General features: G+C 42.1%; 1 protein-coding gene across 1 annotated transcript in view; it reads right to left on the bottom strand.

Annotated features, from left to right (window-relative positions):
* The window catches only part of SDR16C5 (short chain dehydrogenase/reductase family 16C member 5), a 177,636-nt gene that overhangs the window by 25,032 nt on the left and 136,715 nt on the right, over nucleotides 1–15,889 (bottom strand). The gene's annotated exons all lie outside the window — the stretch shown is intronic.

The raw sequence follows: 15,889 nt of genomic DNA, 5'->3' as shown, positions 1-15,889 counted from the left end.
GCGCGATTCTGATTGGCCCTTAGATCTTAGTAAACATTCGAATTGGTCGAAACCAGGAAGCGGCGGCCGCCATTTTCTCTCTCGCACTCTGACAGGGGGTTTGATCAACCAAGTCCAAAAACACGTAAGGGGGCTGTTTACACAGCTCCCAAGCACACTGCCATGTAGAGGGAGTCCCCAACGACCCCCCAGTTAAAAAAAGTAATTTTTATTTTTTCGAAAATTTCGCCGATTAAGCTTAGCGTACGCGTACGGTAAGAAATTATAAAAAAAATATCCTCATTCTCCCCACCCCGTGTGCACAAGGTGCCCGAAGGGCACCTTTTGTGCATGGCTTAAAAAAGCTAAACAAAACATATATTTTACCTCTCACAACGATGCTCATCATATGTCCTCCATGTGCGCACAGCGCATCGTGCGTTCATGGCCCATCCAGCGTAATGTGGGCACGCGGTGCGCGAAGCGCACCGTGCGCGCATGGAACAAACTGCGTTAAGTGGGCGCGCACGCCACAAATGGCGTAAAATAACTTAGCATTTAAAAAACCGTACAAATTCACTGAAAAAACCATAGGTTTCACACATGCAATAGTTAGCTGGACATTTTACTGATAAAAAAACAATGAAATTCCCCCGTTATAGTTACTGTAGGCAACTATAACTCACGCGACCGTAATCCTCTGCTGATGACATATGTGTCTTTATGAAAAAAAAATTTGTAATATATGTATAGCTAAAATTTAATGGAAGAAGACATGGGCAAATAAGTGTCTAAATACAGTATTAGCATCAGCAGAGGATTGCGGTCGCGTGAGTTATAGTTGCCTACAGTAACTATAACGGGGGAATTTCATTGGTTTTTTATCAGTAAAATGTCCAGCTAACTATAACATGTGTGAAACCTATGGTTTTTTCAGTGAATATATATATATATATATATATATATATATATATATATATATATATATATATATATATATATATATATATTATCGCTCGTTTTCCACCTCTGTGTGAAGCACTCTCGGGCGGGTGCTTGTATGCGGCAGTGGATTCCGCATTCTATTATCGCTCCTTTTTCTTTTCTTTAAAGAAAATCAGCACTCGCGGGGGCGTTTGAAGAGCTTTATTTCTCCAGCAACAAACGCGTTTCGGCAATCTGCCTTCTTCGGTGTTACTGACACACTGGAAGAGGCCATGTTAAAAACCATTTCATTTCGTGCATAACAACTGAAAAGGGACAAGCGCTGATGCGCCATAATGAGCGCCATTTTGTAATGTCTTATACATATACAAGCTTCATATCGCGTCTCAACTCATCATGTATGTATTTTGTATTTAGCCACAATGTTACACACTTTTGATAATTACAATCAATTATTGCAGTTGTCACTGATTTATTGCACCAAATGTATCCTGTGACATATTGCCTCAACACATTCCGCTGTATATCGGCCAGAGCAAAACTGTAGGACAGTGGTATATTGTTATCTTGCCGTGGATTGGCTGAAGTCCCTTACTTTCAACATTTTGTTAATGCACATCTCCTAAGCGACAGTAATGATATTGAAACGCTTTTAAGAAACCTTATTTTGGGAACTACACCTCATAACGCTGTGTATCAGCCAGACAATGAATGTAACAGTTTATGAGCCTAGATGTGACGCCAGCTCTTCCCCACTATTTAATCCATTAGGGAATTTTGTTTGCAGATCTATGATATAGCGAGACTCTAGTCTATGCAATTTACGAGTTCTATCTCCTCCTCTGATGCTCAGGGAACAGAATCCAGACCATAGTATTGTAACATATTTCTATTGCTTGAATGTTTGTCAGCAAAGTGTTGTGCTAGTGGATACACTGCATCCTTTTAATCAATCGCCCTAAGATGTTCCAGTATCCTGATCTTAAGCGGGTGGATTGTACTACCTATGTATTGTAGCCCACATGGGCATATTAAACAATACACTGCATGTGAAGGGAGACTATGGATACAAGTAGTCTGACCCATTGCCTCATGCTGCATGCTGTGGTGGGCAGAAGCAAAATGGGAATGACAAGTAAACAGTCTAATATACAAAGCCTGCAGACCAAAAGCCCTTCTCTATACGTATATTTTGCATGATTTTCGGGGAAAACAATAGTTTGGCAAGACAGCTCAAGCAGCCTCAAATCTCAGATTTAAAAACAATTTTCCAAACTGGAACCTTTATCAAGCAGCCTTTCTTGCAGCTCAATAGTCTTCCTGGTTTCTCTCAGACTTGTATAACACTCCTCCAAGGGTACACATTGAACGTGACCTCTGCTCCCCTTTGATGTACCCTCTTTTCTCACGACGTCAAAATTTGTCATACCCCACTCTCATTGCATTCTTACTGATACGGCATAAGCTTTGAGTACTAGACAAACGACTCCAAGTACCCATTAATACCTCCAGGTGTGCCTCCCTGTGGTTCAACTCTAAACTTAATACTAATATTGAACATAAGACTGCGCATATGTGGACCTCTAAGGGAATCAGATTAATAAAAGACCTATATGATACCAACCATGACCCCCTTTCCTTTTCAACCTTATCCACGAAACACAATCTGACAAGCCTTGACTTTTACAGTTTTCTTCGAATTAAGGCCAAATTATCTAAACTTGAGTTGTCCAATAAGTCGGCCCTGGTTACAATACTTAACTTCTGGCAACGCTCGGGACACATTGCTTCTAAGGTTTACAAATTTCTGTCTGATCCCCCTTTACTAGAAGAGTCACTTATTTGGACAAAGTGGGCCAAACATTTTGATAAAGGGGTTTTTGAGCATATTACAACTGACTCATGGCACACTGTTGGTAAACTTTCCCTGGATAACAAAATTGCTCCATCTCTTATTCAGTCAAAACTTTTCACAATTAATCTTTTACACTGGACTCCTGATCTGTTATACAAACTGAAACTAAAAGAAAATGAAAAGTGCTGGAACTGCAAACTTGAGGCTGGCACTCATCAACACATGTTTTTAGGATGCCACCTATTAAGCTCATACTGTATGCAGGTATCTGCTATTCTCAACACTCCCATTTCTCTGACTTTCACCATGGTAACACTAGGCCCTTGGGCTTCCCCAACTGCTCTGGCCTTAGACTCTACAGATATGGCCTTGTTAGACTTGCTCTTAAAAATTGCAGTTAAAGTCATACTTACAGAATGGAAGACCTTTCACATTCTATCGTACCACACCTGGTGGGCTTGGGTCTCTTATCTCCGTGGGGCTCACACATCACTCTTAGGTAAGCATTCTGTACCACTAATCTTTAGTAGGGTTTGGCGGTCCCTTGATAATTACATGGAACTAGGCTCTCAGGGTTCACCGACCCTTTCCACTATTGATTCCTAGGGATCATGCTGGAGTCATGTGACAGACATCCCAACCTATCCCTTAACCTCCTGCCCTCCTCCCCCCCCCGGCTTTAAATGTATCATAGGCGATACACACACTGTTAATTCTCGTGGTAATGATTTACGATATACTTAGTTTTCACTGGTTGTATCGCTATTTTCGTGCTCTTGATCACATTTGTGCTAACTGTTTATATTGCGAACGCATCTCTCTGCTGTGTCCTTGCTCATCTGTTTCACTTCTTTAACTCTGCCGTACCAATTTGTTCTATGTAATCAACTGTATTCTCATGCGCATGTTGTATTACATGTATTTTACCTGTGTCATATGTATTTCTGAATGTATGCCTCATTTTTATTTATAACTAATAAAAACTACTTGAACAAAAAAAAAACATTTCTCCAGAGAATGCTTCAAGCAAGCTTATAATTCAGCCACCAATTCCCGATGAATGAAACCCTCTTCCTTAAGCGTAGTTAACACACATCCTTTCAGCCCATTTTATTTGGTTGCAGAAGACATTGGATTTAAGGTCGAATTGGGACAGTCAGTAACTCATTGACTATAGATAGCATCATTGAGGTGACTTTTAATAAGTATAGGAACTTCTCCTAGAGCATCAGGCTACATGCAAAGTTAGATATATCATTTTCAAACCTCTTCACTCCAAACATGTTCATAACCCCATAGCAAACTCACCATTTCTAGTGGCTGTCTTGGAGCAAAAAACAGACAGAGGTTGGTCATGGAGATTCCACTGCATAAAAGCAGGAAATCTCTAAAATCAAGCATGTTTTACTACTTTTATCCTTTATTATGGAACTTTCTCTAAAAACTATCCATTAGAAATCATTTGAATCTGCTTGCCGTTTGGAAGACCGTGAAAACCTACTGCTTAGTTACCTCTCAAAGTTGCATCTTCTGTCACACACTTCCACTTTCACATTGATTCAGCACTTCTACGCATGTTATATCGAATCATGTTGGTTACCTAGATAACAGCTAACATGCATTTCAATTACATATAAATTGCTCCTCTACCTAACAAGTGGGGTAAAATCTCCAATTAATAAATATGCTTAAGGAAACAAACTTTGTGTATTCTGAACATTCTATTAATAAAACTCGCTCACAACCATTTCTGTAAATCCAAGCAGAACTGTAATGTGCAAAAAGTGATCTATGGCTGCACATGCACAGACCTGGATTCACTGAATCAGTATCACGGATGTGAATGTCAGCCACCACATGCATTTTAGTGCTGCGGAAAACTGTAAGAACATTATTATTATTACAAGTCTAGTTTTTGGATGAGGACCTACTCCACACTTTTCATATGGGATTTCTGCCAATATTTGGCATATATCTGGTGTTTTCAAAGAATCCAGGCACACAGGCTCAGGTTCTGGATCCAAATGAATCCAGGCTTTGAAGGCTCATTTATGGCTTACCAGTTTTTATTTTCTTGGAGGGATCTTGGATATTAGTGAGTCCAGATATTGTTACCTTTGGGGCACACAATATATTTAGATTGCAGAGGGATGTATAGCTATATAGAGAGGACTACAACAAAAGTTACTTGCCGAGCAAGGCTAGTTCTCAAAGTTAAGAATTTGATACACGCATCTACTCCCTTTGAGTTTCAGGATACCAAACCATTTGCAATATAATATGAAAACCCAAAATGGAACTGCACAAGCCCGCTTATCGCTAAAATACGCACAATCATAATGCTGCACATTACTGCCATACAGTCCTTGATTTACTTAACAAAACAATGCAAAACAAGTTCATTCTGATGTCAGTATTTTAGTGGCAGTTAGAGGTGGAAGAAATAGAATATCTTTCATGGGCAGTACCAGGATTACTGGGTAACCAAGCAGTTATCTCCTGTAATCCATTTTGCAGGCCAGCCATAATCCCCAAATTTGCCAGCCTTACCCGCTTGCTGCCCACCTCGCCACTCGCACCTACTAATTTTACACTTAGATCAAAGCATGCCGTTGTCAAATGTAAAGAAAAATAATTTGCAGTCTTTGGGCTTCATCATGTCCCACAATACGACTATGCCATCACCCTACCCTCACCGAAAGTGGTGGCCAAACCATTCCAGCAGTGCTGACTACCCTCCTGAAGAAGCCCTTCCTAAACACAAAGGGGCGAGTAAACTATTTTAGTTTATCAGTACTGCATGTGAGCTTTAGGATCCTGGCGGACGTGCCAATAGTGCATCCCAGAAACACTACTGCAATACCAGCTTTCCTTCGAAAACAAGCACAGAGGCAGTTCTTATTACCATTGGGAAGATTTACTTAACGTTAGATGCCTATTGCATGACCATGCTAATTCTCCTAGACCTTTCAGCTGTCTTTGACACCGAGATCAACATCACTCTCTTCAAGAGGCTCAGGAAGGAGACCAGAATTATGTGATTCGCTGTTGAATTATTTATATCATACCTGCATGACTGACAACTTTGAGTCAAAGTAGACAGGCTTAGTACCATCTATTGCAGAGACTGCCAACCCTCATTACGCTCCCTTTTCAATATCTACATGGTCATTCCAATTACCCTATCCAGTCCTAAGTTGATGTTGCATACATATACCTTAAGGTATGCCTTGACCAAGACGAAATCAAGAGTCAGATAGCCTTTACATACTTGATGAGTGAACTGAAACTAAACTGGAGTGCCACCACTCAGAGCCACAATACCTTGCTACCCTCCACCACCACTCCTCCTCTCCTCTTCCCGACTCACCACCACTTTCCATTAACCAGACAATCACTAGAATCTTGGGAGTTCACTCACATAGCTACCTAAGCAAGCAACTACAGTTACCCTTCACAACATACTCCTGAAACTCGTTGCAGAAGTCAAGATCTGCAGTCAACTTCAAACTTAATCATGTTCTGAAATGTGTTCTGGCCTCCTTGCACATCCTCCAAATGGTCACCAAGTCATAAGCAGGTTACAATTGAAGATAAAGAAACTGGACTACGACAAATCTTTCGAAAAGCTGCACGGGCTTCAAGGAAAGCACACACTTAGTTCAATAACCTATCCCTAACTGCAACAAAAGCCATCAGTCACTGGCCCATTTAATCTAACATTCTCTTCTCCTCGCAGCAATTTAAAACGGGTAGCAATGGGCACAAAAAACTGTGCGAGCATCCGAAGATTGGAACTACCTTCATACCTACTTTACTCAACCACATCATCTTCAGGGTCTAAAATTCTGTCCTAAAAATACAAGCATGTCAAGTTCCCGTTTAAAGTCATATTCTTACACTAGCACATGTACAATATGAGGATGGGTTGTGAGCGCCGCACTGCTGTGGTTAAAAACATTAAGGTTCCTCAGCAGAAACCGCATTAGTCACACGTGTTAGCTTGCTGAAATTATTCATCACTGGAAATTAGTCTTTGGGAACACACATGTAGTGTCTAAGGAGCACATGCGTTTGAATGGGTCTTATGAAGTCAATGAAGGTCCAGGAATAGACCTAATACAGGGGCAAGTTACTTCATATTACGATTAAGTATAACAGCTACTCTAGTTTCTTTTAATATCTGTAGATTTCAAAGGCTGATTTACATATGAGCATACAGCAATGAGACAGGCTAAAAATGATATTTTCTTCTTTGGTTAAAAGGTTTTAATGGAGTTGAATGAGTCAAGAACCATCCCTAATAACCCAAATAGGAAACGAGATGAAGCCATTTACTCTTCAAAAATGTTTCATTATGTGCAGACACATACAGAGCATCTATATCCAAGATCTCTGCCCAAGGACTGAAAGATTAATATTCCAACATTTGAAGAACCAACTCTCCAATTCAAAAATCGAGTTACAGTGTAACAGGTTTTTTCCCACAATCCTTGCAGTCGCAGATAAATCCTGGCAGCACGAACAATGAGACTGCAGATGTTCTTAACTAATCAGGATACTGCAATGGAAAGTTGGGCTTCAAAGAATCCTTGACTCTCCAGTTACCTTGGTCAAGCAGTCAAGACCTAGCTCAATGAAGGTGCTGTGAAGGTTAAAAAGAGGTCCCAAACAGCACAATTCTCAAAGTTGCAATAAAGGCAAGAATGAGTAGTTACTGTTTTCTGTTAAAAACAATATAAATACATTTAATCAAAAATAGTAACCAAACAATGAAAAGAACACCAATCCACTTAGTAACAAATATAAAGGAAAAATGGAAAATACAGAGGTACACCAGAACAAAGGAAGCAAATGATAGGGATGGACCAACTGAGCTTGGAGACTCATCTTTACATCAGGGTATATTTTCTGTTCTGGACTCCTTTTCCCCAGTCTTTGAAGAAAGGAAGTCAAGAAATCCTTTGGTCCCTAGCTGCTGCATTGGAGGCCCCCAAAAGATGCACATTCCCAACTAAATTAAAAAGAAGGATCCTCCATATGCCTTGTTGCAAGTACTTCCAGTTTTGCAACCACCCGCATTACAGTTTCCTGCATCCATTACTTAAAGATTTAGATACCTTTCATGGGGCTATTCTGCCTGCCAGCTCTACTGCTCTGTGAAACAGTTCTGTACACTTATTCAGCTTTCCATGAGCAACACCACAAAGAGAGTAAAACAATCCAACAAGATATTTAACTTTCTAACAGCTCAAGCAACTCTCTATGTAGGGTAGAGTGTATGCCTCCACTTGTGAGGCTAAAAACATGCTGTACCCGAGACAGAATAACTATATTTAAACTTTTCTTGTCTTATAAATGACTCACTCATTCTAGGTTACAAAAATGAAAGATGACTTATGTTTTTCTTCCTATAGAAAAGAAGTCCAGTCTAATTCTCTTAATTTTTAAGGAAGGTGTTCAGCTCTAATCTATTCTATGTACATTTATAGAGTACATGGCGACCCGTAGGCCTCCCAGTGCTAGCAACGCAATGCACAAACCACCGAAGAGCTCAGGGGGGCATAAATTATCAAATAACCATGTTTGTAGGAGTTTTCAGAAAATAGGTTTGCTGTTGGCGAGTCTCAGAGAGAGGGAGGGTGTTCCGTAGTTTGGCCACCTTGTAGCTAGAGGACAGTCCACTACTTCTTGCTCTGTGTATGGATACAACAGTGGCCAGGCATGCATTGGTGGAAAGTAAGGCTCGGTTAGGTGTGTAGTGGGAGATCAAAGGTCTAAGGATTACAGGGCCTTTCCTTTGGAGTGCCCTATGAGCTATGCATAGGGCTTTGAATTTTACCTTTTGCTCGATCGGTAGCCAGTGCAGGGTAGCCAGGGCCCGCCGGGCACTGTGTAAATGTGTAATGTAAATGTAAATGTAAGGTTTTTTATATAGCGCTGATCACCACTACGGGTATCTCAGCGCTGTATTCATACCGCTGAAGGAACCCTTCCTGGCTTTCCATGTGAGGTGTCCACTCCTGGGCACCCCCATGGTGATGGCCAGGCATCCCAGCGCTGTTGGGGCCGTTGTGGAGATTAAGCAAGCTACTGCCCAGAGTTGCAGCGTGGAACCCATGATTAGAATAGGCACTGAGGCGAGAATATCCGGTCCGCGGAATTTATAGCCCGAGACCCTGTGATGTCAGGGAATGTTAAGCAGAGCTCAGGCTAATGCATTCTGCACCACCTGTAGTTTTCCTATGACCGATTTAAGAGCGCCCATGTAAAGTGAATTCCCATAGTCCAGGCTGGAGAGAATAAGTGCCTGTATCACAAGCCTTTTGGAAAAGGGGTGGGGGCAGGTGTAGTACTTTACGGAGCCTTCTGAGAATGGCGTAGCAGCATGCAGAGTTTTGGTGCCTGGGCTTCCATGTCTACTGATTTGTCTAGCCATACTCCCAGGCTTTTAATAACCATCTTAGGGGTGAGGGGGGCGGGGGGGGCACCTAAGCTATCAGGCCAACCTAGGTCATTGTGGGGAATGATCTTATTGCCCGATACCATGAGCTCTGTTTCCTCCCCATTGAGCTTGAGGCAGGAGTCTGCCATCCGGCCTGCGACTTTGTTCGGGCAAGGTCCTAGTGTAGGGCATTGAGCACCTTCTCCTTGGGTTAGAGAAAACACCAACTGGGTGAATCGGCATAGGCGGATAGCCGAACGCCAATACTATATCAGCCAGTGGACACTTATTAAAGAGCGTCATGCTCGGGGACGACCCCCGAGAAAAGCCACAGCTCAAAAGGAGAATGTCCGATGAACATGCTCTGTCAAAAACTTGAAGTCATGTCCTTCAAAAAGGAGGTATGCCAGTTTAGTGCCAGGCCCTTAACACCTGCAGTATGGATTCTGTTGATAAGAATGTCAAGGTTTACCGCGTCGAAAGCTGCACTAAGGTCGAGGAGGATAATGACTGCCGTACCTCAATCAAACAATATTTTTGCTTCCTCTACTACTGCCAATAAGGCGGTTTCGGTACTGTGCTTAGGGTGAACGCCAGTCTGGGTGGGGTGAAGGGTGCTATTTGTTTCTAAAAAATCTGACAGATGTTGGTTTACATGTTTCTCTACCAGTTTACTTAGACCCAGAACCTCGGAGATGGGTCTGTAGCAAGCTGGGAGATGGGTCTGTAGTTTCCTGAGCAGAGAATGTCAAGGTTTATAAATATTTTTTTTAGAAGAGCTTTGACCATGGCATGTTTCCATGTGGGGGAACCATTCCTTTTGCAAGAGAAGGGTTTGCTGTTCCCATCATCCTCGAAACAGTGAGTTTCGCCGTTTTAGAAAGAATATGTGGTGGAGCTGGGTAAAGCGGGGAGCCCGATTTGATTTTCCTGAATAACAGTAAGAAGCTATCAGGGATGAGATTGGGAAAGTCCACCAAGCCTATATTCTCCACTGGGACTACGATCCTTGCATGGATAAGAGAAAGTGAGATATCAGTAATCTTTTTGAATAAAAAGCTTGCTAGGTCATGGCAGCGTGTTGCACAGAGATCAGGGGTGACACTATAGGATGGGGGATCCATAAGTGTTTTCACTATCTGGAACATCTCACGGGGGCATTTGAGCTCAACTAAAGAGCAAACCCTCAACCTCTATCTTCAGAAGGGTTAGAGTCTCATGATATTAATGGAAGGATTCATTCATAAGTACAAAGGTGAATAATCACTTCACGTACACAGTAATCGGATGTAACGATTTGAGGCATTTGCTGTCTTGCCAATAATAAGCCACAGTGAACTACAAGCAGGGGATTTCCTTCCGGTCACATGAGGTTTAAAAGACACACATTTGAAATCTGGCTTAACAGCTTTACACAAGTAACATACATACAACATTGTCTATAGAGGGGCTGGGTTAGCTTCTAATAAATACTGCTCGCTAGAACTGTCATTTAGCTTTTGCATCCGCCTGTAGAACAGCATACATAGAGCAGGATAATGGAACAGGCCCCTTTAGTCATAGCTCTGAAGTCCTTCAGATTATTTTAATCAGCCCACCAGACTCTGGGATGGAATATTATACATCCATCCATCCATCCATCCAGGCCTCCAGAACATCACCCCCATGCAGATGTGAGGCCAGAGACTTGGCGTGCAGGGGCCGTGACACGATCTCGGACATGGATTTTTTCCTGGTTTTATCTGACGCTGCTTTAGAAGGAAGTCCCTCTGAGATGTAGACCCGTGCTTTCTCCTCATTGCTCTGGATTTCAGAGAGCACTCATGAAAAACATATTTTCTCAAGATCCAGTGTAACTTGGTAACTAGGGCCTTTGGAGTTAGTGCTCACCGATGGCATACTGAACACAATATGTTTACATTCACCAAAACAGGAACTATATCCTAAATTCAGTTGAGTTTAAAATTTCGTTAAGATGATCAAGTACATTTACACAAGTTAAACCATTACAAGATTATCCCACATTAATGTATGAATTAGAGAGCGCCATATGACTAATTGATACATTTTTAAAAAATAGCACATATCTTCAAATTAAAATGAATTCTAAACAAAATGTTTGAAAGGACAGTGCTACAATAACAGTGCACAAGACAAACTGCTGTTCTAAGCTGGTGCCCACTAGCAGATAATGCTATGTAGTACATTTTTAGGTTTGGCCTTTGAGACTGCCTTAGCTGTCTCTGTAAACTATTGGTTTGAAAAAATAAATAAATCACAGATAACATACATAGAGGGTCTTCTGGTGAGCGGGCTTCATGCAGTGGTCCGTTTAGTTGTCAGTCACATTTTGCTTCCGCCCACCACAGCATACAACATGGAACAATGGTTAGCAAACTTTATGCATTGTCTCCCTTCACTTTCAGTGACTGCACAAAGCCTACGCACATTGTTCCCATGCGCCTACAAATTGTTCCTTTGTCTACACTGACAAAATTGGTTCGAAGTGTTCATTTTATTTTATTTATTAATATCAACTTTAAAAACTGGCCATTTATGGTGTTTCCACTTCAGGAGACCAATTAGATTTATTTCCCATCCCTTTTAAGACAGAATTTATTTCATTTGGATAGTTACTAAAAACCATTGCTATACAGAAGCATCAATTAAAACCGTAAGAACATGGTAGAATATGAGGAGCACGTTTATAGTATCCATAAGCATTAAAAACTTTAAATAAGTTGGATCACTAACAGTTAAAAAAGCACTTTGGTGCTAGTGCAGATTATTGCTGGTGCAGACAGTGCAGCGTTTGTTGCCATATCAACCGCTGCAATCAGTGCAAAAAGGTACTTTACGGTGTTTCTAAGCTGCTAACCACAATGGGGGCTTCCCAGTTCTCCCTTAGTTGGAGCGGCCTCTGTTCTTTAGTTGGGTAGATTGTGCTAGGATCCCCAGTGTATAAAGCTTCCTTTTGAAAAGAAGGTGTTCTAAGGTGACATTGTAACATAATTGGTGCCTGTAGTTTAAGTGCTTCATTAGGTGAGAATTTAGTCTCCTTCATACATAATAAAATGGAACGTGCAAATAAAGTCTGCTATTTAAAAAATAGCCACATCACTGAATGTTTTTACATTTTAGAAAATTTATTGGAAGCATGTTGCAACTACTTAGGTGGAAGCATATTTTTTTTTATTCCTTTTTCTTTTAGTGACACTTTCAAAAAAGTTGAAAATCGAATAATCCTGCCAATGTCACAACTATGGGCTTTGACAATGCTTGTTAAGATAGTGTTCTGTGATCAGGTAATGCTGTGTAGCTCTTTAGTTATATTGATTATCTATCCAGGTTAACTTCTGCCCTGGGCTTCAGTTTTCTGCCTACTGTGTAGGCCCAGCCCAGTGCTTAATTTGAGCAGGTGGTTGCTGGTGGTGCCCACCAGCATTGTTTATAAGGATAGCGGTACTTCTTTTTCATCAGCAGCATTTGACACAGAACAAGAGAGAACAAGACAGCAAAGTGTGTGGGGGGGGGGAGGGAGAGAAAGTGAAAGATGGGAAAACAGTGAGAAATGGAAAAAAGAAGGATAAACAAACATGAAAGAGCGATAAAAGCCTGGGAGAGTATGGTAGTAAATAAAAGAGGGATGAAGTGAAATCAAGACTGGACTACTTTGGCATTCGACACACCAAAATGTAATCACGACGTGACAGACTACTGAGGAAAACTACTCCCCATGTGACAGTCTAAGTCTGGGTCCTGTGGGCTTCATTACCCGTCTTGAGAAGCAGGAAAGGATGTTGAGGTGTCTAGAGCGGAGCTGAACCACAACATGCTTGTTTCACTGTTTGCTGAGGGCACAGCCATCACAACGCGCCTATTACCAAACATAGCCTTTACCACGCATTATTTTACAATGAATATGCATTTACCATGGATGTCTTTATAACGAATTACATTGTAAAGGTATGAACGGTAAGACATATGTGTGATACAGGTTGTAAGGGCATATGCGTGGTACCGGTAGTAAAGGAATATGCGTGGTAAAGACAATCTGAGTAGTTTAGAAGACAAAGCGACCCTTTCCGCTTCTGCTTGGGGGGGGGGGGGGGAGCACCTCCGTGTCCGCTTGAACAACGGAGGGCATGGGACTGGGCTGGCCTTTTTTTTTTTTCTTTTTTAGGGCTGGGGGTCCAGGGGTTGCGCCAGGTTCCAGTTTTAGGGCTGGTGGGGTGTTGCATCAGGGGTCCGGTTTTAGGGCTCCAGCCTGGGAGGGGCGTGGGGTTTGGAGGTTGTGCTGGGGTCCAGTTTGATGGGTTCAGGGCTGTGGGCCGGGGCCAATTGCTCCAGAGGTCCGGTTTTAGGGTTCAGGGCTGGGGCTGTTTTCCCCCCCCCCCCCCGCAAAGACTGGGGGCTTGGCAGGGGGGTTGCACCAGGGTCCGGTTTTAGGGCTCAGGGCTGTTTTTTTTTTGTTTTTTTTAAAGGACTGCGGGCCAGGGGCTTTGCGCCGGGGTCCGGTTTTAGGACTCAGGGCTGTGATCTAGAGAGGTGGAATTAAATTTTGAGGGGGAACCTTTGCTATGCATATGCCTTGAACATTCATGCTTTTACAACGGACATTTTGTTGTATATGCAAGGTAAATGTTTTCGTTGTAAAGGCATTCGTGCTAAAAGCATGCATGGTAATGACGGCATAATAATAGCATGCGTGTTAATGGCATGCATTATTTCGTCGTACAACCCCATTTAAACGCTACCTTTCTCTGCGTACTTTATAGGGCATAATTTAATAACTGGAACAAATTGCATAGAATTGTTTTCCTGAAGGCGACGAGGGACCCATCTAGCACAGTTGTATGACGGAAAAACAATTCTATGCAATTTGCCCCAGTTATTAAGTTATTGGGCCCTATAAAGTACACGCAGAAAGGTAGAGTTTAAGTGGCAAGTGTAGGGGAAACTCAGGCAATCATGCCAGAAAATTGCTGGTGCATTTTAAACATTTGTAGCAGTTTATGAAGTTGTTTTTCAGGGTGACCAAGTCGCTGTCACACTGTGGCAGTCTAAATGATCTAGGTGCAACTCCCATGGTTGAACCCCTTGTCCCTACCTAATTATTCATAAGTTGTGGGATTGTCGAGTTTATTGCAGTACTCTATAACAGAAAGCAGCAAGCTTCTTTAGGATGACCCTGCCATCAGGGAAGGGAGGACAGCGGGAAGAGGTGTGCTTTCACTGCTAAGTTGGCGACTTTAAACAAGCATTTGCAATGCAATAGGTCTTGCATTTGCGAGAGTTTAAGCTATTGGCATTGCAAATGACAATGTCTTATTTATCTGCTTTGATAATTAACACAAGGCATTGTCATTTACACAATGCCAATAGCTCAAACTCTTGTAAATGCAAGACCTATTGCTTGGAAAGTGGTGCGCTGAATGTTGCAGGAAAGCATGTGGTGCTTGCTGTAGGACAACTTGTTAAAGAAAATAGTGCTTGCAGACTAAATAAGACGTACCATGTAACAACCGAAGTAAAAGGGCTAGTCCACATGGGAGGTTACAATTGAAGACAAAGTGGTACTAAGGCGGGACTAACAGGCCTATTAACAAATCAGAAGCCAGCATTTACGAAGTACAATGACACAAGCAAATGACAATTATGGGCGGAGATTGGCAGGGCTTCAAGTCCATACTCTAATACCGCATGCCTCGCAGAGCAGCACATGCGCTGCCCAGGCTCAACCTAAAACACTAAAGCCCATGTTAAATCCAGGGGTGTAGCTACCAGTGGTGCAGCAGGTGCATTGCACCGGGCCCAGAGTACTGAGGGGCCCAATGAACCCCGATAGCTGCTGTATTTTACTATCTCAACAGCACCCAAAGGGGCCATTTTCTTGCTTGAACCAGGGCCCGTGACATTCTTGCTACGTTATTAGTCAAATCATCATTTCCACACATGGGTGACATGATTCTGAGCATCCCTACACTTTTACATCATAGCACCCCTACTTGTTCTTCATATAATATTTTTATTATGCCACGGTTACTGCTGAGTGCAGTCGTTACGTGCGCCTGATATGCTTTATGGTTATGGCAGAGCATTTTGGTGGTGGTGGAGGTGAGGGACCGCTCTGGCGCTGCAGTTTTAAAGGGGTGAGGTGTCTGTAGACTCCCGAAGAATGACCCGGAAGGCAGATGGGCAGAGGACAGTTTCGAAAGATAGGGCAACAGGACTGACAGTTCTGATGCTGGCTTCAGCTGCCATCCCCTGGGGAGAGTGTGTGCATTAGGCATACCCAGCTCTCAGCCTTAACATGCTGCTATGAATATCCAATCAAATGAATACTTTGTCCCAACTTAAACTCTCATTTGAACTCAAATGCACTGGACTGGGTTCAGCATATAGACAGTCACGGAAGGAACCCGGTTTAAAAAAAAAATCAAAATAGAACACATTTATATGCGCATCGGTCTCTTCCACATCATGGATGTATATTATGGTTTAGATATATGCAGCACTCTTCAAATAAAGTGCCACAGGCGATAGACTGGACTGATTTCTTGTAAAACTTCAAAATACAATCACTTTCAAATAAGGGATAAATACATAAATGCATTGCATTAAGTAAAGCATTTTTCAAAAGCTTTCATTTTGTCTCTGGAAAG

Source organism: Triturus cristatus, chromosome 5_1, assembly GCF_964204655.1.
Source record: "Triturus cristatus chromosome 5_1, aTriCri1.1, whole genome shotgun sequence".
Lineage (NCBI taxonomy): Eukaryota > Metazoa > Chordata > Amphibia > Caudata > Salamandridae > Triturus > Triturus cristatus.
The sequence above is the reverse complement of the archived record's forward strand: the minus strand, read 5'-3'. Positions and strand labels throughout refer to the sequence as shown.